The following is a 21,682-nucleotide window of genomic DNA, read 5'->3' as shown; positions in this document are numbered from 1 at the left end:
AATTATACAATTAAAATAAACAAATATACCCAAGAAGAGAAAGGAGGAAGATGAAGAAGGAAAGAAAAGAAAGGAAAATAGGGAATGAGGTGGGGAAAACATATTTCTTTCCAGTCTTTATACATTGTTTATTTTGGTTTTTCAACAATTCATTAAGAAATTCCCAGAGCTTCACCTGTTTGGTATTCAGCCACAGAGAAAACTGATGCTGATTCGCAGGACAGGGTACTAGCAAGCCTTTTCCCATGGCATCAAAGACAACCTGAGGTTAGGTAGGCATGAAGTCACATCTTTTGGACATGGAAGTTAACTTTTCTTTATTTGCCTTTCTGAAGATGTGTTACAGATTTCAAAGCACTATTTGCAATTTTTCTTACTTACTAACTTCTTTTTCCTCTTTATCCATCTATTTATGCAATTTTACTTCTAACAGAAATCCCTGTATAAGCTTCCTCATTTTACTTTTTTATTTTAATTAATAATAAAGGTTTAATAAATGAATTTATTTATTGCACATACTGGCAACAGTTTCCCCACCTCCTTCTCTCTCCCAGTTCTTCCTTTCCAACACCCTGTTCCCATCCCCAATCCATCTTTCTCTATTTCTGTTTAGGAAAGGGCAGGTCTCCCATGACTATCAACAAAATGTGGCATATCAAGTTACAGTAAGACTAAACACCTCCCATGTATTAAGGCTGGACAAGGTGACCCTGTCTGAGAAGGGTCCACAATACCAGCAAAAGTGTCAGAGACTATCCCTGATCCTACTGTTAGGAGTTCCACAAGAAGTCCAAGTGGTCAGTACAGAAAAGCTGTGCCTCTGTTTACAAGTCTAAGCTAGGATTTTTTTTGTAGATTCCCCTACTTTTTCTTCCACTTTTAGTACTTTCCCCCTCAGCTCCTTCCCCAACCTGATCACTCCTGTTCCCATCCCCACCCTCTATCAGTCCACTCATGAAATCGCTTTTATTTCCTCTTCTCATGGATCTGGGTGTCCCTCCTTGTTACATAGCCTCTCTGGGGCTGTGGATTGTAGCATGGTTATCCTTTATTTTATAGTTAATATCCACTTATGAGTCAGTATAAATAGATAATTATTTTTTTTAAAAAAATGTAAGTCTAAGAACTGAGAGAAGAAAATCCTTGAGGTGAGTTCAGCCTGTCGGGATTCTAGAAGGGAAACTTGGTAAATACTGGAAAGGTAATGAAGACTCAGTAGACTTTAGGAAACATTGCAAAACTGTATGAAGCAAAATCTTAGACATTCTGACTGCAGTAAGATGAAGTCTCAAAGAAACTTTAATCTGCATTTCCAATGACTAAGAATGTTGAGCAAAAAATACAATAAAAAATTCTTATCCATCTGTATTTCCTCTTTGAGTACTGTCTGTTTGTTCCCTAACCCATTTAAACTTGCATTCAAATAACCCCAATGTTACAACACCGTGTTATTCCCCATTTTTATGTCTCATATTTGCCTTTTGATTTTTTTGTGGTGAAGTTAAATTAACATATCTTTAAAAAATTAATCTATTACTGGAGAGATGGCTCAGTGGATAAAGTGTTTGCCACACAGGTGTGAAAACCAAGTTTAGCACCCATGAAAAAGCCAGGATGTGTGCTGGCCTGCCTAATATACAAGAGAGAGAGATGTTGGGTCCCTTGGCAAATTAGTTCGATAGGCTAGCCAAATCTTAGAATTCCTGGCTCAGCCTAAGAGCCTGTCTCAGTAAATAATGTGGAGATGGATAAAGAAAGACATCCAAAGTCAACATTTGTCTTCCACACTTAGCAGCAAATACGTGTATGTGTATTGTACACAGGTGTACTCACATACAAACAAATATTCATGTATACCAAACACATATACACAAAAATAATCTGGCTAAATTAGTTTCCAAATTGACTATTTTGTTTTATAATATAATCATACTTAACCAGTCCTCTTAACTATACTGCTGCTTTATATCAACTATTTGATTTTTCTGTCTTTTTTTAAATGACCTTGTTTGAGAAACAAAATTTTTAACTTGGAGGGCTGGTGGGGTTGAGACAATCATTAGCTAGAATTTACTATATAACCTAGGCTGGCCTTTGAAGTGCTGTATAACAGAAGTGAGCCATTCAGCTCTCCTTAACATTTCTAAATTTGGAAAAATCTATCACAGATTTTATTTTTCAGCAATAGCTCCAAGATTTTCAACTATATTTCAACTATCATTCCAATATTTGTATTTCTTATCAATCTTATTTATCATACTGATTTAGAAATAAACTACTGAATAAAACAAAAAATTAGTTTTAATCAAATTATTAGATTTATTCTTATTTCTGTTTGTTTGGTTTATTTTCTAAGTCTTTGTATTTATTACATCTTATAGTAAGTGTTATCTTTGGAACATATATAAGGACTGTTTTCTTAGTCTCTACAAAATGAATGGCTGTACGGCATAGACATTTCCCCAGTCTATAGAGTCTCTCTAGTAATGATCTTTTGTGCCCTATATAGTAAACATTGTTTTAGTAGCCAAAGGACCCAATAACCACTGAAATGTTTAAACATATGGAATAATTTCATTTGTGGTGGCAGGAAAATGAAAATAGCTAAGCATATCTTTGTCTTTAATTTTGAATCGAAAAAAAGTTAAAGCATTGTTTAAAGCATAATTTGCAAATGGGTACACTTGTTGCAGAATGTCATTTGAGAGAACTGGTTAATATATCAAGTTTATCACAAATTTAATTGGTAAAATTAGTTTATTCCCAAAGGCTAACACTGGTGTCCCTCTTATAACATTATTCCTTTGAATTGCTAATCCACTATAACAAAGTAATTTTTATTAAAGAAGAGCAATTAGTCTAGATACCAGACTTAATTTCCTTTCTTTGCCTGAGAAGGTGTAGGTTAGACAAGTAGTTCTACATGTGCATAATCGCAACTGTGTAATTATTTGCAGTACAATGTAGATAGTTAGAGGGGAACTTTGCAAAGATTGCTTAAAAATCCCTCAATAAATGAAAAATGGAATGCAGAGCACAATCTTCAGTAAAGATTAGAGAGCTTTGTCTTATGTGCATTTACAATGACCTATAAACAAAGCTTTTCTAAGTTCCCTCCATTTAAGTTCTGCTCTCCCCTGGCACCACACCCCTTGTCATCACACTCTTTTCTGGTTGCATCCTCACCATGGGTGTGCAGAACAGTCATGTTCATGGGCTCCCAGGATTCCACCTACGCTGCTCAGGTGGGCTGCACTAGCAACTTTGCATGGAGGCAGATAGGCAGACAGGCAAGGCGAGATGGTGATACTTGCATTATTGGCTCAGGCATTCGAGTCAGCTTGCAGCCTTGTCTTTCCCTGCAGTGAGACAACAAGCATAGAATTGCTTTGCTTTTGTTTATTTATTAACAATATATTTCTGTAGGTGTCTGTCACTTTGAAAGAAATTAGTCAAGTTTTCACTTATGGAAGTATCTCTCTGAAAATTGTTATGCATTTTAATATTAGTAATACACCACCCTGAGTTAATATAGTCTCTGTAGGAAGAAATTACATGATGAGTTGTAACTAGGTAATTACTTCACCTTTATAAAAAGGCAGCTTAGGTTATATAAACCACCTAAAGGGTTGCAGGCCAAAAGAAGCATGCATCTCCCCCTTTTTTTAATGCAGTCATGGAGATACCCTCCTTCCCTATGACCTTAGCATGTAGAGGAAGGACTTTCTTACTTTGTGTGGACTTTCCCATTCTTGCTGCTTCCTGTATGGATTTTCTCATTGTTCCAGCATTTCATTCATCATTATTGTCTTCAGATTTTGCCACACATTTTGCCTTGGTCAAGAGAATGAAATGCTCTATGTATATCATTGCTGAGCTTACACATCCACCATCTGATCTACATCCCTATCTTTTTAGCTGCCTTAGCAATTTTGGAAACATGTTCCAGACTGAATATTCTATCAGCCTGTGCCTTTAGGAGTTGAAAGGAAATAGAGCCTTCTCCAACACAGTGGGCATCTAGCATGAGTAAGAACTTGACCTTGACTAACAAATCCCTAAGATTTGGCACTGTATGCTGCCAACACACTACTTAGATGACCCTAAATACTCAAATACAGCACACTACTATTTGGATAAAATGACATTTTTGAGTTTCTTTTGTTCAAGAAAATAGAAATTGTCTTTCTACTTCATATTGTACCACTGAGGTATCCAAACAGAAGTCCAGTGCCTTCTTTTGTAGTACTGTTAAACTGAGTGGCATCTATATCTGGTCATCTTTACTTTTAGGTATATTGAGTGATGCTGGAGATACATGGCAAAACATAATTCATACTAGAAGAGAAAATACATGTCAATAGAAGGATGTTATTCTCCTATTGGGACAATTTTTTATTGGAACCTATACTTAATATTCTTAAAGCAGGAGACTGCTTTTGAATTTAGGGGAAATTTGAATTTATTTCCAGTTGAAGAGTTTTAGATACTCAGAAATAGAAATAGCCAGAGGTAATATGTTAACAAGAACTTTGAAATAGGAACATTTATGTTAAAAAAGATTCTAAACACACACACACACACACACACACACACACAGTGATAGGCTCTTAAAATAAATTCCACATTAGCTCAGAATTGACTATAATAAAGAGTTATTTATTTAGGGTTAGACTCAGAGATCACAGCTCTCCACTCAAATGGAGAACCGCAACCAATTCCCACAGTCAGAAGAGAGGCTGGACCCGCAGTTTACATCGACATTTATAGTATAAAAGGCCACGCCAAGTGGGTGAGTAACTTAAAGGCTACTGGCTGTAGGAATTCTTACATCACCTCCCCCATTTGTTTAAATAAGAAAGCTCTAAGCCTAATACAAAATTATATGTAATAAGAACAAATATCATGCGTAAAAACTTAATTACAACCACCTACATAAACAATATCGAGCAAGAAACTTGCGATAAATGTTTCAAATATTATCCTATCCTAAGGAGTTTATATCTTGTATTATAAATAACTTGGCTAAGTCATGAGAGGAAAGTAACTACAACTATCTAGTCTTCAACCCCATCTATGTCCCAAGAAGGGGAATAACAATACTTGAGTAAGCAGAAAAAGCCATCAAGCAACTTCCAAAATGTGCAACAAATAACAGAGATAACTGGTTACCTGGGCAATCACCCAAAATCTCATTTGTAATGTTGCAGCAAACAACTTGGCTAAGACCTAGAGTAATGGAAAGACCATTTTCAGAGGCAGGAAAATTTTCAAAACTGTCTTACACTGTCTTGGCAAGATTTGACAGTCTTGCTTATCCATTTCCGGATACCATGTACCTTGTCAGTGGCTAAGGCATAGGCAGTTCCTTTATCAAAGGCCAGTTTTGCCAAGAAGAAAACAAGCTCCAAGTGAAGTGTCTTCAGTGGTTAATATCCTATTGGGAATAGATTTGTGCTGCCAGGAGCAATCGTGTCTCATATCAAACAGAACACTAAGTTATTTAAATGCCATACACTACAGCTCTTTCAAGTAGTTGAAGATTACCTATCTATGTAGAATGCAATCTCTATGTATCTAAAGAACCTGATTAGTCTAACTATAAATATGACAAACATGAATGACTATTGACCTATAATTCTTAATACCTATATAACTTAAAGACTAAGACTTCATATTAGAATATTAAAAAATCTTTAAACAACTGTGCAACAAATGAGGACAATGACCTCAAAATATAAGCAATGTATAAGTATCTTGATCAGAGGTAAAAATGTATATTGTAATATGATAAATATATCCTAAAATTATTTCAATATACAAAATATCTTAGAAGCATGCATTCATACAATATGACAAAATAACTTTGCTAGGTATACAAATATTGTAGATGAAAATAGGAACATATTCAATATAATTTAAGCTTGTATCAATATACAAGAATCTATACTAATGTAAATTGCCTATAAATAATAGGTCACAAATATTCACTCCAGTACTCACTATTATTATTAGCATGAGTAAGGTAACAATAATCTATTATCCCATCTAATTTCCTTTTTTTTCCAAAGAGATCTGTGAGCTTACATTATTTGCCCCTAAGCCCCAATTCTATAACAATTATAATCAACCCCTAAATGATGTCCCTCACCCTGAGGACAAACTTTGCTGGGAGAGGGGACATTGTCTTCTAGAATTACTTCCATCTGTCATGAGGGTAATGTTCTTTCTATGGGAGCCTGTGAAAGTAAAATGATAGTTAAGTTCCAATATTACTGTCTGGTATAATTGCAAATATTCTCTCAGTATTCGGTAGGGTTTTTCTGAGGTTTCTATTTGGAGTTCTGGCCAGAACATTGTAATAAAGTGGGCCATTTCAGCTAACCAAGATGGAACTATCTTGAGCAGCTGATACCAAAAACAGGTCTTATAGTAGCACTATCAGCATCATACATCATACTCCAGGTGAGGTTGTTGTTGTGGGACCCCATCTTCTTCCTGGAAACGTCAAAGATTACTTCAGGAAAATTCATTGTTCATTGTGGAAACTTAAACATTATATATATATATATATATATATATATATATATATACACACACACACACACACATATATATACACATATATATTCAATGAAAGGTGTGATAGAGACAAAAATAAGTATGAAGAAAAGTAATTTTTTTTCTAAGTTTTATTTCTTTTTGTCCCTACCATAGCTCCTGACATGAGACAGAAACTCTGAAATTTTGAAATGCTTGCATTTAGAGGACAGAGCCAGTATACAACTCCAAAGCCAACTTTGATTTTTAAGTGAGTCATGAATATTGTTTTAGCTAGTATTCAGAAACTCTTACCCTCACAAATGACTTGTCCTCATAAGTGATGATTCTCTTTGCTTGATAATCCTATCCGGATAATTATCTATTCCTCTTTAGGCATCTAGATGTCCAGGGTCTCTTAACTCTTTGAAGATGAGTATTTTCCTGCAATGACGAGAACAGAAGCCTACTCCAACCCTTATGAGGTTTCCTTACCATCTGTCTGGTTGTCATCATTGTGGATGAGCTGTCATTTCCCTTTTTCAAGAGATTTCTCCTTTTCAAACTGAATCTTTATTAATTTTGATGGTATCCATAGTTTTCTTCTCCTGTGGAAACAAGAGCAAAAACCCTTCCTTAACATATCACATCTCCTGGCTTCCATTATGAGGTCAACACATCCTTGAAATATACCAGCTGATTTAATTCAGAAGACTTTTTTTTTACTATCTGGTGCCTTTCTGCTACTGTTGTTCTTTTCTCATTAGCATCAAGAAAATTCAAGGTTAATAAAGCATTATGTAATCTATTTCTGTGGGCATTTTCCATCCTTTTCCATGAACTGGGCAAGGGGCTGGAGATTGAAACACACAAAGATGCACAGACAGAGAGAGACAGGTCATCCTTGATGCCAGAATGCCCCAAGAATGTCCCCTTTATTGTGTTCAGGGCCAGCTTATTTAGGGATAGCCATGCCCCAGCCAAACCCACCAGAAACCACTCTCCTGCCATCAGGAACTCCTAAGGTCTCCTGCTCAGAGCAGCTGTAGGCACTCAGATCAGGGGAAAACAAGTTGTTCTTCAAATTGATCTGGGGGTTGACAGCTCTCAATACTCCCTCATGATCTTTACCTCCCTTGCTCATGTATTACCTCCTTCCTCTCTTCAATTGGATTTCTGGGGCTTGGCGTGGTGGTTGGTTGTGGATCTCTGCATCTTGTTCTGTTAGTTGCTGGATGAAGGCTCTATGATATTAGTTGTGGTATTCACCAATTTGATTAGAGGGGAAGTTCAGTTCAGGCACCCACCCCACTATTGTTAGAACTCTTATTTGGGGTCATTGTTGTGGATTTTGGGGAATTTCCCTAGCACCAGGATTTTCTAACCCCATAGTGGCTCTATCAAGATCTCTCTTTCATTGCTCTCCCACTTCATCCCTCTCCTCCCTTAACTATCCCATCCCTCCATGTTCTCACTCCTATCTCCTCCTTTCTACCCCGTCACCCCCACATTGAGGGGACACAGAATCATCTACATGGTGCTGTTTTTAATGTCGTGCAGAATGCCGTAGTTATAGACAATGGAGACTTAGACCAAGTGTGTGTAAAAAAGCATCTGAGGCCAGACAGTATGGCAGAGTGAGAACCTCTACCCAGAGTCTTTGAACAAACTTCAGGTCAGAATTTATTTGTAATGGAAAGTCCAGGACATTAGCAATGACAGGACGTTTAGAAATCTGCCAAAGAAAGATACAGGCACAAGAGTAGCCTTCTCAAGAGGAAGGACAAACATGCTACAAGTGTTAGTGCTGTGAAAGCAGACCAGAAAACCTAGGAAGTCAGGAACCCTGAGCCTGTCTCTCTTCCTCCTTTGCCTTCTCTTGGGAGGAAAAACCTAGGGCATAGAGGTAAGGTGGAGGCAGATGAGAGGCCCAACTGCACTTAGAGCCCCTGGGTAAAGTCCAGATGTGTGTTGGTTAGAGCCCTGTGCACAATTAGCCTGGCATATTTGCCATGTGCGCCATATCTGTCATGCATGCCACACCCGCCACATTCATCATGCACGTCATATTTGACACGCGTGTTGGTCCCAGCACACGTGTAGAATCTGTCACACTCATCGAATCTGTCACACGTGTTGAATTCACCACACGTGTTGGATCTGTCACTCGTGCCAAATCTGGCACGTGCACTGAATCCACCACTCATGTCGAATTTGTCATGTGTGTTGCGTCTGTCACACATGTCGTGTGTGACACATGTGTCATAGCAGCCACATTGCCACACCTGTTGCGTGTGCCGCATCCATCACATGTGACAGATTCAACACACATGTCATATCGCCATGCATGCTGTTTTCATAGTGCGTGCTGTGCCAGTCATACGTTTCACGCTGGCCATATTAGTCGCACTGGTCATATGTGCCATACCCGCCTTGCATTCCATGTTGAATTTCTCATGCATGTCATTTCTGTCAACGTGTGTTGTATTTATCATGCGTGTTGCGTCTGTCACAGGTGTCGTATCTGTCATGGGTATCATATTTGTCATGTGTGTCTGGTCCGGTTGGGACCAGTCTAATAAATTTTGATTGTTAAATTCAACAGTATGGATTCTATCAGATAATATCTCAGTACCCTTTGACATGGATTCAATTTTGTCTGTCAAATTAATGTTACCGTTTTCAATAGTATTAATTTTTTCAGGTAACTTTTGATTTTCTATTTTGCCCAGAAGTCCCATCGATTCTTTACCTGCCTAGCTATTGGACAATCAGCTCTTTATTAAACTAATCAGAAGGTTCCTTAGTCAGGTGAGAAAAAATAGAGATACATCCTTACACAAATTATAAACAAATTATTGTAAGACAACTCTGCAAACTGTGGGCAACAATACTGACTACCCATACAAGATGATCCACTGGTACAATATTGGCAAGTCTGTGATATGGTTAATAGCTACTTTCTGACTAAATACATCGCCTTATTTACAGAAACATATCCATACTTGGTACTAAAAATTTAGTCAGCAGTTCATGATTCAGAAGGCCTTAATGCAGAAGCTCCTTCTCTTATTCTTCTAAGTGGATATGATGTGCCTGTCAAATTTTCTTCTAAAAATTATGTTTATATCCATAGGATCATGTTGCTATCATCTTTGGATACCAAAACTTCTTTTTGCAATTGTCAGTGTTGAGCACTGAGAATCATAACTTGTCAAAGATCAGATAAAAATGACAGTTGAACACATATCCGTGAATGAGACTCCCATATCAACCCCTCCAAAGTTTAGTGAATTTTCCAGAAGACAGTGTATAAATAATGCAAGAGCAGGAGGAAGTGAAGCAGGTGGGATAGGTGGGGAACATCAAACTCCAAGCATGATAGGCCTGTTTCATTTTTTAACTAAGCTGTGATTACTTGCACAAGATCTCCATAAAATTGAGCCTTTCAACAACCGGCCACAGAAGGCTCACAGGGTTCCACCCCATCCTGAGGATTTAATATTTGATAGGGGAGAGAGAAACATTTTCTTCAGTTTTGCAGCCACCGGTAATGGTATCTATAATTTACTAAAATCTTATCCATTCTTCTGTAAACAATCCTAAAGAAACTCATTGAGTCTCAGTTATGCGCGCGCGCACACACACACACACACACACACACACACACACAGGAAAATAGAAATTGGGATAGCTGAAGAGTATTGTTAAAAGTGGGACAAGACAGAGTAATATGGATTGAATGTAATTTACATGTATTTTGTTCACCTAGGAAACATAATAATGAAACCCAGCATTTTTATAATTAATATATAGTATACTAAGAAAAACACAGAACAATTATTACTGTAGCTCAGTCTTCTTTCTATGAGAATGCTACTTTGAAATGTCTAATACCAAAATAAAATCTTAAAATGTCAAACCATCTTACGACTTTACTTTTTAATTAAAATAATTTCTTCTGAGAAAATTTATATCACACTATATATTTGAGCAAGTGCACAATTCACAGATCTAGTAAATGAGAAGTTCTGTGGAAAGCTACAGAGTAATGAAGACAAAAGTTGGGACTGAAATTTATTTTACAGAAGAAAACACTGAAGGAGTCCATAGTTCAACAGAATTGAAGAAATAAGACATGTAGCTATCACAATATTTTTATTTATGTTACAGAAATACTGGGAATTAAAACAGTAAAATACTAGTCAATGATTATAGCTGATGTATTTTCAGAGAATAAAAATTAAAGCTTTCATTTCAGGATAAAATAAGAGCAAAGGGTAGGATGGGATGAGAATATTATCGGAAGAGACAGTAGGACATGTGAAAGGCTAGGTAAAGGGGAGAGTGACCAACCAAGGGCAGTCCAAGAGGCAGGCAGAATAAATGTGTGTTTTATATAGTTCTGACCTGCTCATTGGGTGGGACTTTAAGAAATTGTTCAGAAGCAATATGTGAAGCAATAAATGATCCTCTTTAGTTATGTTCTGTGTTTATCAAAAAATGCTTCTTTTAACAACTCCCTACGAGTTGCCTAAGAAAAGGCTTACTGCTACATGTACAGTTACATGCTATCATAAGTAAGGAATAAGAGAGAATAGGAGGGCTGAATTTAGACATGATGCATTATATACATGAATGGATTAATCAGAACTTTTAAAAAGACTAGTAAAAATGTTTAGCATTTTGTGTTGTCAAGTAATATGACCACTTTTGATTTTGGGTTTTCTGTTCTTCAAGACTATTTCCTGATTGTTAAATGCAAACATCAAGACAGTAGTAGTTCCGTGACAGATGTATAGGAGGAATTCTTACCTTTACTTCTTGAAGAAGAGTGATGTTTCTTTAGAATTTGGAGGGGAAACCTAAAATGGCAAATTGCCAGCCACTTCAAGGAAGCAACAATGCATTTGGGTCCCTCTTGTGTTAACTAGAGTGCTGAGCAGAAAATGTTCTGAGAGCAAAGAGGCATTTTACCTAGGGAGAGTAAACATGGGACATAAAAGTTATTGATTCTTACTTTGATGCTGCCCCAGAAGCAGATGTTTGAACAGTAAACACACCCGAGAATTTCCCCTGAGTACACCATTAACCCGTATTCAAGGTTGATTTTAACTTCTCAGATACAGATAAAGCCTCCAGATCCCCCCCCCCCCCCGTGATCACAGAGAGCAGAGAGGTTGAATCATGGGGAAAGCACTATAGACCATTTGTAAGCAAGGCCAATGTCCCAACCAGTGTGTTTGGCTTGCCTGTAGGAAGGTCAGTCTGCTGAGCACCATCATGTATAAAATAGAACATGTTATATGTAATAAAGACTCAGAATGTAGTTTTTATCAGAGACTGCATTTCCAGTGCAATTTAAACTGACTCATAAAGCATACGGTAAAATGGGCCAGTTTGGGAAGAGTGTATCTTTCCTGATATATAGGTCTGTTACAGCTGTTGCCATTCACAGTGGACAAGGCTGAGGACTATATCTGCAGGACGGCTCTTGGGTGCTGTGGTAATCTGGTGTGGTTTGACTCATCATGTCTGGGTCTTTTGTCTTATAGTAGTTTATAACTATATATGTATTGGTCTGTTTGGGTAAATTAAAAAATAATAATGGGTGGGTTAATAGTAGCTCACCAAGTAAAAAATTAATGATATGAAATGATTTGAAAACATTAAGTGCTAGAGACTTGTAAAACCACTAGTTATTACATGAGAGTTGAATGGCTGATTATAACTTCAGAGCTAAGAGGGCTTTTTGAGAGCCTCCTAGATTAAGCCTCTCATTTTGCAGATGAGGAACTGGCTTTCCAGTCGCTAATGGTAGAAAGAGAAGATCTGAGAAGAGAAAGTTAATTCATTATCGGACCTACTAAATTTGAAATGCACGTAAGATACTGGGAAGGAAATACTAATTAAACATTGGATAATGCATCATAGGTCTAGGTTTTCTAATCTTTTCTGTGTGTTTTTATTCTAGAATAAATTTCTCAAAAAATAACTATGACTTGGTAAGTATCACTCAAGAGTCACCAGGAAAGGGACATATTTCTTTGGAATGGAACCCTGGGAATAAATAGATTAAGCTAGCCTCACCCTTCACTCAGTCCTGTATCTCCTCCTGAGGGTCCTATATAAGAGTCTGCAGCAATCCCTGATAGAGGACTCTCATTGGTTAATAAAGAAACTGCCTTGGCTTTTTGATAGGGCAGGAAATCCTTCTGGAGTCCTTGATGGAGTTGAAGAATAGATAGATAGTTATAGTTGTTTTCCTTTGTTATGATAAAAGATAAAATAGATATAAATATTGTAACTGTAATTTTTACTTGATAACTGTTTTGTTATATGTAATTTTGCTATGTTAAAGTTAAAGCCTTCTTTTTTGTTTAAAAAGAAAAAGGGAAAATGATGGAGGACTTTCATTGGTTAATAAAGAAACTGCCATGGCCTTTTGATAGGGCAGGATTTAGATAGGTGGAGTAGACAGAACAGAATGCTGGGAAGAAGGCAGTGAGGCAGATGCCTCAGGCAGATGCATTAGCTCTCCTCTCCGAGATGGACGAAGGTTAAGATCTTTCCCAGTAAGCCAGCACCTCATGGTGCTACACACATTAATAGAAATGGGTTAAGCAAGATATGAGAGTTATCCAGTAAGAGGCTAGAGCTAATGGGCCAAGCAGTGTTTAAATGAATACAATTTGTGTGTTGTTATTTCGGGGCATAAGCTAGCCAGGCAAATGGGAGCTGGGCGGCAGGAACACAGCCCGCTGCTCCTTCTACAAATCCCAGCTTCTCCGTGGGTCGGCCTGTATCCTGAGAGGTGTCTCTTTCTCTACACCCTCAGGAGACTCATCCTTTATGGGAGCCTAGATCCTTTTCAATGTAGGTGTAAAGCTGACTGTAAGCCTAGGTCTCTAACAGACACGTGCACAGGGAGGCTTATGTCGGCTTAGGGTTTGAAAAATGAAAATTCTTATGCAGGAAATAAATGAAAACCACAGGTGTGTTTTGCTCCCCAGTGTGCAAGGGAAGAGTGCCAAAACAAAGAAATAAACAATAAATCTTCAGGGGCCTCAGTTTTGTGGATTTTTGTGGTTTAATTCCATTTTGTTGTGAAAGCCCCAGCATCTGAAAACAGACACTCCCACACTAAATGATTTTTGGCATCTTTCGGGAAGGATGTGTGTACATGTATGTGTGTGTGTGTGTGTGTGTGTGTGTGTGTGTGTGTGTGTGTGTGTGTGTGTGTGTGTGTGTGTGTGGTGTGTGGTGTGGTGTCTAATATTATTGCCAACTACACACTAATGAAATGAGTATTTTTGAAGAGTTAACCTAATAAATTTAGTTTACATTTTTCTCATGATTTTAAAATACAACCAGCCTAAGAGATATAAATAAATAACTTCAGTGTGGGATTCTCTATCTGCCCTACCTGAAAAACCACCTCTTCCTGTGACTTCTGTTTCTGGATCCCAGAATTTCTCCCAAAGATTCCAAGATCCAAATTTCCCAAATGGCAAATAACTGTTTGGAAATGAGATAAGCCTTGGTCTAGCAGAAGGATGTCTTGTAGTCTCTTTGTTCTGAGAACAATGGGACATCCACACAGTACAGTTCGTCCTACAAAATGGTGAGGAAATGCCCACTGAGATTTTTTAATCTGCCATTCTCACTATGAATTGCTAACAAATGTCTACATTCTTCAGTGCTACTAGTGGGGAAATATTACCTAAATCAAAGAAGTAAATAAAACCAATCTCCTCACTTACTCCATCCACCTCACTCCCTACCCTCTTCCCTTATAATATAAGAAAATCTGAGGATTGATACCGTCTGACTAGAATGCCTAAGGGACAAAGGCAATGATGGACATTTCCCCATCAAGTCTGTAGAAAGTTGCATGGGCCAGGGACATCTGACGCTCATAATGACCAGAAGGGGTGTGCTGTACTCGTTATGAAAATAAAAGCAGACCGGAGAAAGCACTGGGTTCATTAAAGGAAGCAAATCTCTTAGGCTTGAAACCTCTAGTCTAGCAGCTCAGTTTCTGTCCTGACTCTTACAAGCCCACCGTTCCTCCTGTGACAGACCTTGTTTACAGTGATATTAGGCACAGGAGTTCCTTTATTCAAATCTTTCTGTTCACACTTGCAATTTGTGCATCCTTTCTGGGAGGGGAGGCAATCTAGCCCTGCCCAAATCTGTGACTCACTGCTACATAAAGATGCAACCGAAATTTGCAGTTGCTTTCCCTGACAACATTAGTTTGTTGGCCAGGGTCCATTTTTATCTCCAGTCTCCATTTCAGTAGGGTTGTAAACAGGGAGAGGAGAAATAGTCATCTAATTATGGTTCTAAGGTTTCCACTAAAGGCAAATCATTAAAAAAAATCAGGGTCAAACAGCAGCAGCAGATTCTCACACAATGACCAAAGTTAGCCCATCTCTTGCTATGCATTAGTTAGGTTAGCATGGTTTGGAAGCATTAACCAAGGCCTGGGGCGGTGATCATGAGTGTTTTCTAGGACTTTCTGAAGAAGTCTCTTTATAAATACCCAAAAGAAGAAAAATTACAGGAACACAATGTTCCTGTAGACACCATCATCCCAAATAGAAATTATGCAATCTGAATATAGGAAGTTTGTCCAAAAAACAAAACAAAAACAAAACACAAGACCCTGTTTGTATGACCCCAGACAAAATATAGTGCTGGTCACACTGCACATACACAGTATGGTTAAAATATTTGACATGGATTATTAAATATGAGTCACAGTTTTTCACCGACATGATGTAAGTGCATGGCAGTTTTTCTCTGCATCCTGAGAGGCTGGCAGATTAGTGACAGACCTAAAAGGCATGATTGTCAGAATTTGGAGTGGGACTCTGCCTCCACTTCCTCCTCTCAGTGCTGGCACTTTGTTTGGCTTGAACCTGTAGAGCTGTCATGCATGCTGCCAGAGCTTCCATGAATTTTGATGTGCGTCTGCCCTGCTGTGTCTGGAAGACACTGTTTCCTTGGAGTCACCCACCATCTCTGGCTCAAACAGTCCTTCTGCCTCTTCCACATAGGAATGGGGGAGGTCTAATAAAGATATCAGGTTTCTGAGAAGAAAGGAAATGATACAAAGGAAGTCTCTTCTTCAGAAGAAGGTGTTGGAGTGTGTCTATAAGTAGTTGAAAGAGACCTAGAATTTTGGTTTCTAGAATTGCTTTTCATTAGCTTATTCAAGATTAATACATAACAACAGGTATAATCTGGTGTTCTATTGCTGTGTCACACTAGCTAGCAAATAAGTATAATTGATGTCACAGGTGGTAATAACTTCATACTTGTGATTGCCACACACCCTGTAATTTGGACTGGGAAAGCAGTCACCTCGTCATAAGCATGTGGGCACTTCAATCTATAACAGCTGGATACTTTAAAACAAACATGAAAAGATTTTCTCTCTATTTTAAACATTATAATTCAGAGGAGTGCACAAAACCTGCGAACAATAGCATTTTCTGTAAAACACCCACTCTGCCTTTGGTGTACAACACCAATATGTTTGATCGGGTACAGCAAGAGAACAATGTATGTCTTTCTGCCTTAAGGTATTTCCACCTCAATGAGATAAAATCGTTACGCAATTCCCTCTGCCCTTTTACAAAATGAGTTGGATAAAGCTGAAGATGTTGTGGTTCTGAACATCCTAATCACTGACTCATTTGTCTGTTGGCATGTGACCATTTTCAGTCACGCACATTTTAGTTGAGCGCCCACCTGAATATTTGAAGTGTGGAACTGTTTCATGAGTGTGGAGGCTACAATTAGGGTATGCAGGGGTGGAATAGGGTGTTTTACGGCTTGTACAGACTAAGCAAGAAGAAGAGGGGAAAATGTGGCCATGTGTAAAACTCAGTCAGATTATGGAATATCTGAGCATCGTGAATGACACTGATTGGAAAATCTCTACATATAAGAACACATAGAATTGCCAGGGAGTTTGAGATTTACACAGAAAAGTTTCCTGTACAAAATAGGTGAGAAATGTTTTTAGAAAGTCTTTAAGATTCTAAAGAGTATTTGCTGCCTAATCCAAGGATGATGTGAGACATCTGAAAGTATTTAGATGTGAAAGAAAGGGAATAGAAGGTTCACAGAAAAAAAGGTATTGTCTTAGAACAATTACATAGAGGAAGAGGCGTGGCAATTTGTATAATTACTGAGGAGAATCAAGGAAAGTTGAGTAAGAATTGAGAAGCAGAACGTGGGGGGAGCAGAAGAGGTAATACTTCTCTCTCCACTTTAGGAAACACTCACTGGAGCTTTGATGGGGAACTGCTGTATCTCACCTGGGCAGGAGGTTGGTCAAGCAGCTACAGACAGGCGGAGGAGCTCCTGCCTTGAAACTGAAGTGGAGGATCTGTAGCTCCCTTGGAACTGAGTCTGGGCTGTGTGCTGTTCTTTAGTTTGGGACAATATCTTACACAGATACACAACGAAGCAAATATGTTGTGCTTAGAGAGGAACTGGCACGGGTGATTGTGAAATTAGACCTGCCCTCTGAGAGAGCTCTTCTTTTCTCTGAGTCAAAAGATGAATAGAGCCAAGAGAAACCAGGGAAGGAAAAGTAAGAGAAACCTTTATGATCAGAGAAATGAGAAAACATTTTTTTAAATTTCTTTATTGAATCTTTGAGGGTTTCACATCATGCATCCCAATTCTGTTGACCTCCCAGTTCCTCTATATCCCCCCTCATCCCTGCTGTGCCCCCCCACAAAAGAAAACAAAACCAAGTAAACAAACAAATAAACAAAAACAACAACAAAAAAACCCAACAAACCAAATTAGAGACAAAAACCACACCAGGAGCAGAAAAATCTCTGCTTCCCCTTCTCTCCTGCCTCTTCATCACCTCTTCATCCATCCTGGTGGCATTGGAGGCTTTGGTGTGTCGTATAATATACCCCTTTGTCCCATCACTTGGGCTGGCAAATGTTCATTTCAATAAATCACTGGTCTGATTGAAGGCCTCTGATTTCTGGTACATTGTCTTCACTGGATCCTCAGGAGAGCTCCTCTATGGTATCCTGTGGCTGCCCCAAAACCTTATGGGTATCGTTCCACAGGACCAGTCTCTTCACAGCTTCCGCAGTACCTAGATGAGGTAGTTGTTAGGGTGCGCCCACCCAAAGCCCAGTTGTGGGCTTGGGTGTTAGCCAGGCAGGTCAGGTGAAGCCACTGGGGCAACACACCTCGGGTGTGAGGACAGAGTCAGTTCCTAGTGCATGCCCTCAGGATAGGTTCATTCTTTTCTGTAGTGAGGGGTGGGGGCTCTCAAGTGCCAGGACAGGCTCTTTGGATGTTTTGATCAATGAGATACAAGGCCAGCTTTCCCAGGGCAGTGAAAGGCGGGGCCAGCTCAATATAGCCCTCTGATTTCATCTTGCATGGTTCCTAATGGCCTCCTATGACGACATAGGCCACAGACATCAACACAGATCCCAGCTATGGCTGAACCATGGACCGAGACATGGACCTTGGCATGCTTAGGGCTGGACAACATTCTGAGTCTGGGTAGAAGGAATGGCCACTCAGGTGGGAATGGTTCTAGCAGCTGCGTGGTCATTGGACACAGATCTTGGCTGCATTAGGGCCACGTACCCTGGTATGGTTTTCAGCTGCAGCTCAGGCCCAGATGTCACCATATCATTGAGTAACAGCACAGGCCACTCAGATCTGGATGCATCCCAGCCCTTGGTAACCAATCTGGATTGAGGTGGCCGGTTTGGCCCTGAGCTTCTTCATGGTGCTAGATGGCTTTTGAAGCCACATATGTCAATCCTGACCCTGGACTCTACAGGACCACGGACCCAGACATGGCTCTCGGTAGCAGACTGAGCCTGAATGACACCCTGGCCCCAGTGCTTGGCATGAGGAGCACATCATTTTAAGGAAATAGGGGACAGAGAAATGGGAGAGATAGAGAAGCAGAATGGTTCATATACCATAGAGAGACACATGAAAGAAGAAGTATAGATGGAAAAGAGTGGGCAGATGTTGGAGGCCAGCTTGCCATCAGGGGCCATGGCACTGGTGGTGAGGAGTAGACTGAGGAAGAAGGGAGATCTCTTGCCACCCGAGACCATGGCGATATCTGGATCACGCTGCAGCCAAGGGCTATCTGTGGGCATCTGGTCTTACATTAGCCAGGGTCTGTGTTGATATCCATGGGTCCTGTTGTGGTTGAGTGCCATGCTGACTGCAGTGGGTGGGGCTGCCTCCCAGGGCCACATTCAGGTCCACTAGCTCTGTTGCCACTGGGGCTGTACTGATCTGGGTGGTCTTTGTCATCACCTGGGGCCATGGTGACAGCCAAGCCTACGCTGTGCTGAGGACCATATCTGTGTTCATGGTTCCTACCACCGCTGAGGTCTGTGTTGATGTCCATGTTTCCATGGTCCCACCAAGGACCACATGAAGCCTGGGGTCTGGGCTGAGTCCTGTTGCTGTCCAGGAGCCATGCTGCTGTCAGAGCCATCCTGATCTGAGTGCCTGGAGCTAACACTTGGAGAAAGGATGCCTACATAGAGAAACTCCGAAGAGGAAAACAAGTTCTGTTTCTCTTCTCCACTAGGGCCTCTAGGAGGACATACTATATAGAGTCACAAACCACCGTGGTGATTAGAAGGTGAGCAAGGAGCCTACTCCATGTTTGGAAAAATCTTATTTAAAGAACCTTGCCTCTTTGTTGCCTTTTGTAGACATTTACCAGAAAGTTATTCTGCTCTCAATTAATAAATCCAATTTTAGAGATTAAACAAATCCACTCTGGTTGCATCACTTTAATATTACTGACCCAGAATGCCTGGCATAACCCTCAACTTCAATAACCGAACAGACCATTTCTGACTGGCTCCCTGATGACTTCCCTTTTCCTGAAGTCCTTACTCTGCCCCTTTAAAATGTAAATGAACTTCACAGCCTCTTGCTAATTTTACAATCGAAGAAAATATCTTTCAAGAACCTGGACATTGCCTTTTGAAAAGGCAATCATGGAGGAAGAGATTATTGGGTCCCCGTGGGAGTATAGGAGCCAAAATCCAATGTGTACAATTGTTAGCAAGCACAGATGGCCTAGCTGCAAAAGGAAACACTTGGGAGCTCAAGAATAACCTCACATCTCATTGAGCAACTACCTCTCACCTGGGCTCCTCTAGTATTTCCCAAGTGCTTACCCATTCAGCCTTTACTTTTACTACAAAGTGTTACAATTCTGAGTGAATCTTTTTATCAATATAACATTAGCCAGTGCAGCAGTTCTGTATGTAGCCAGTAAACTAGCACAGGGGAGGGTTAAGCAAATGCCTGGGCCCGGAGAAGAGGGGGGACTCCTTGAACATCTGCTATCTACAAGAAACTACAGTTTTGTTTAGAGTTTCAAGTAAGTGTGATCATATTTAATTTATCAAGAGGGCATGATTTGTCCCAGAATTTTCCAGAAAGTTTTCAGAATGAATAGAGAAGCTGTGGTATTCCAATACTCAACTCTATTTTTGATAATGAATACATATCTAAATTGCAATAATAATTGCATGAATGTTTGTTGACATGTCTCATCTCACTAGCTTTCTGCAGTGGCTAACACGATATTGCCTTAATGACTTAGAGCCTACACACAACCTCATTCTTCCATTTTGCCTTAAGGACTAGGGCATCCAATTTCAAGTTCATTAAATTTTATCATCAAGACATACATGAAAGAAAAGAGGGCTTGTAACTTCCTGCTTCAACCATCACTATGTTATTGGGGACAAATGGTTTTCCAGTTTGGCTTCAGTATATTTAGATATAAAATGATAAGATGATAGAATCCATTTCACAAAATTTAGCAGTGGTTTATGTAGTAAAAATATGTAGAAATACTTTAAGATTTTTATGCAAATAATCAATAGTAGGAAAAAAATAATCAGCTGACCCATGGGGTGAGCATTCTGCATTGGTACCCCATCTTTCTCACTTATTAATATAATCACTTTTTAAACACTAAACACATCTAGTAAATTTTCTTTATTAAATAGCCATCAGAAATTCATGGTTTTCTGTACTGAATGCATCCCATTTTATGGTTACAAGTTAGTATGTTTTAAAAATAATTAATCATTTATGGGTATGAATAATTCATTGCTTTGGAACAAGGGAGAATAGTGCTATAGGGATGAAAAAGAACAATGTTTAATTGTGGAGGTCCTCTTTCCCTTTTGACCTATTGGCTACCAGGTAAAGGGAGAACAAGGCAGAAAGGGCAACAGAAAGTTTTCTGATAGGCCAATGAGCAGGAATGGAAACAGACCCACAGGAGACAGGTTTTGGTAAATAAACTCAATTGTTTTCTAGTGTATAAGGGAGCATATAGGATTACAGAGCCTGGGGACAAACCCTAATTTGCAGTAAGTGACTAACACTATCACAAGACTTAGTATGTGGCAGTAGGTTCCTACAGCAGAGCTTCTAGAGAAAAATCTTCTTAGCAGAGATCTGTGCCAAGGGTCAAGCTACAGACAAATTAGGCATCTGGCTTAGAAACAACTTTTAGATAAGGTCAGACCTTCAGGCCAGGGGACATTTTCCAGATAAAGGCAGGTTGGGGCAGGAAGTTCTGCTGGAGGGTGGGAGCTCCCTGTTGTCCAGCTTATTAAGATAAGCTGCTAGGCCATGGGGAGACTGCGACCTCTGACCAGCCAGCAATGACTTCCACCATATAATGACATACATGCATGTGAAATGTTATAATGCAACCCATCCATCATTTGGCATGTTGACTAAAAATTAATTTTATAAAGGCACAAAGAAAAAGAGAAAGCTACGCCTGTTTGAATGTTTGTTGAAGGAAATGGTTCCTTTACAGTGGAAAACTATGTATGCCCAAGGAAATTAATTTCACCTACCAGGTTTGCTTTGACCTAAGTGAAACCGCTTCAATGTACACATTGGCTTAAAAGAAGTGTGCAAAAAATTCTGAACTTCATGAACGTTAGCTGACAGCAATTTCTTTTTTGCGAGGTTGCATCATACAAATGAAGACAAAGCAACTAACTGTTTCGAAATGACATGAGGTGTATTCAAGTGAGGATAGCAGAAAAGCTGAAGGAAGGGATAG

The sequence above is a fragment of the Arvicola amphibius genome, chromosome 3 (genome assembly GCF_903992535.2).
Source record: "Arvicola amphibius chromosome 3, mArvAmp1.2, whole genome shotgun sequence".
NCBI lineage: Eukaryota > Metazoa > Chordata > Mammalia > Rodentia > Cricetidae > Arvicola > Arvicola amphibius.
The sequence above is the reverse complement of the archived record's forward strand: the minus strand, read 5'-3'. Positions refer to the sequence as shown.